Source organism: Cetorhinus maximus, chromosome 2 (genome assembly GCF_964194155.1).
Source record: "Cetorhinus maximus chromosome 2, sCetMax3.hap1.1, whole genome shotgun sequence".
In the NCBI taxonomy this organism is placed as follows: Eukaryota; Metazoa; Chordata; class Chondrichthyes; order Lamniformes; family Cetorhinidae; genus Cetorhinus; species Cetorhinus maximus.
The window spans coordinates 198,678,448-198,680,887 of NC_135880.1; positions in this window are offsets into that span (position 1 = coordinate 198,678,448).

Here is a 2,440-nt window from a genome sequence, read left to right on the forward strand (position 1 = left end):
TGATGCTAACAATCTTAAACAAAAGGTTATGCTTACCCTAGAATAATGATTAACATTCTAATAGCCTGCAGCTAAAGAACAATGTCTAGTTTATAAGTATTAAAAGTATATCAAATTGTGTAACTAATTAATTATAAATAGATGGACCTGCGGCAATGCCCTTTGTGAGTCAGATTTTTTTTTAAAGTGATGGGAGTGTTATACTGTGTGGCTTTGTGTCACTTTAAGGCTGCAAGGTGAACATTCTCTGATTATTGAAATTGAATGCACAACGATTTCTCTTAGAAGCTATTCAGGTCAGTGAGAGGAGTTTTCTATTGTTCTATTACTCAAAAGCGACTCCTCAGTTTAATTACAAACATTTCAGTTCCTTACTCAGGGTTTGCCAGAGGCTGAGACCCAACAAATTCAGAGTGATGACCTCAGAAATCTGTTTTGTTGCCTGTGTAACATCTGAAGTATGACAGGGGTGCAATTTTTAAGCGGGTGCAGAAGCAGAGGGACCTGGGTGTATATGTGTATAGATCATTGAAGGTGGCAGGGCAGGTGGAGCGAGCAGTTAATAAAGCATTCAGTATCCTGGGCTTATTAGTAGGGGCATAGAGTACAAGAGCAATGAGGTTATGCTGAACTTATATAAGATACTAGTTAGACCTCAACAGGAGTATTGTGTACAACTCTGGGCGCCACACTATAGGAAGGACATGAACGCATTGGAGAGAGTGCAGAAGAGGCTTATAAGAATGGTTTCGGGGATGAGAAACTTCAGTTATGAAGATAGATTGGAGAGGTTCGGACTGTTCTCCTTGGAGAGGAGAAGGCTAAGAGGAGATTTGATAGAGATGTTCAAAATCAAGAGAGCAGCTAGATAGATAGGGAGAAACTGTTCCCTCTCGCAAAAGGATTGAGAACAAGAGGGCGCAGATTGAAAATCATTTGCAAAAGAGTCAAGCGTGAAGTGAGAAAAAACCTTTTCATACATTGAATGGTTCGAGTCTGGAATGCAATGTCTGGAAGTGAGATGGAGGCAGGTTGAATCAAGGCATTCAAGAGCACATTGAGTGATTATTTGAATAGAAATAATGTGCAAGGGTATGAGAAAAAGGCTGGAGAATGCCATTAAGTCATAATGCTCATTCAGAGAGCCGATGCAGACTCAATGGGCCAAATGGCCTCCTTCTGCGCCACAACAATTCTGTGGGCTGAATTTTCCCCCCCGTCAGGGGGGAAGTTGATGGGTGGGCTCGTGCGGGCGCGCTTCCGATCGGCACCCACGATCGTGGGCGGGCCCAGCATGATGTCCGCACGGAAGCGCTATGCACTTCCTGTGGGGGCAGGGGGGGAATGCCTAAAATCGAGAGTGCGCTCTTTCGCTCATGCGCATGACATCACACTAGGCCCACCCACGATCGTGGGTGCCGATCGGAAGCGCGCCCGCACAAGCCCACCCATCAACTTCCCCCCTGACGGGGGGGAAAATTCAGCCCACAGAATTGTTATGGCACAGAAGGAGGCCATTTGGCCCATTGAGTCTGCATCGGCTCTCTGAATGAGCATTATGACTTAATGGCATTCTCCAGCCTTTTTCTCATACCCTTGCACATTGTTTCTATTCAAATAATCACCCAACGAAAGAGCACACTCATCTCCCTGAGGCTAAGTGCTGCCTCAGGGAGATCACCTCTACTTTCAAAAATATTAAAAATAGAACAAAAAAAATTCCCTTACATTTCCCCTCATGAGTTGGGATATGTTCATAATTTAAAAAAAAACTTTATTAAAATTTTTAAAACCCCACATGGGAGGTTTCATGTTTGTTCTACTTCTCGCCGGGGCTCCTGGCCTGCCCGCCAACCTTAACTAATTACTTTAATTGCTCTGTCAATGGCCTCAATTGGCCATTGACAGGTCGGCGGGTGCAGAGCTGATTTTGCTGTGCCCCCGCCTTCCTGAAAATTTAAATGGGGCGCAGTGATGTCGGGAGTTCCGCCTGATGTCACCGTGCGTCATTTTACACGTCGGCGAGCGGGCCCCACCCCCGATCGCCGACGGTAAAATCCAGCCCTGTGAATCTGTGATTCTGACCTAAATCTGCATGGAAGGCAATGTGAATGTCCCATACCAGAGAAGAAGTTCGATCTGGAAATATGGAATTGGTGGTTGGGTCTGGATGGATCAATTCAAATGGAAATAATGGATAACCTTTTTTAAACAATATTTCACACTGTGGGTTGCAGTAACCAAGATTTTATGTTCCACGAATGGATTGGGGCACAAAGGGGTGGAACATGTGGATGGAGAATGTGTTCAATTTTAGTCCATGTACATCACTTGGTTTCCATTGGGCATCCTGAGCAGCATAAGAGAACACCCCCAAAACAAATGGAAGCTTTGTTTCAGCATTTTAATAATGCAAAGTTCCTCTCTAGTTCTGTCCTTT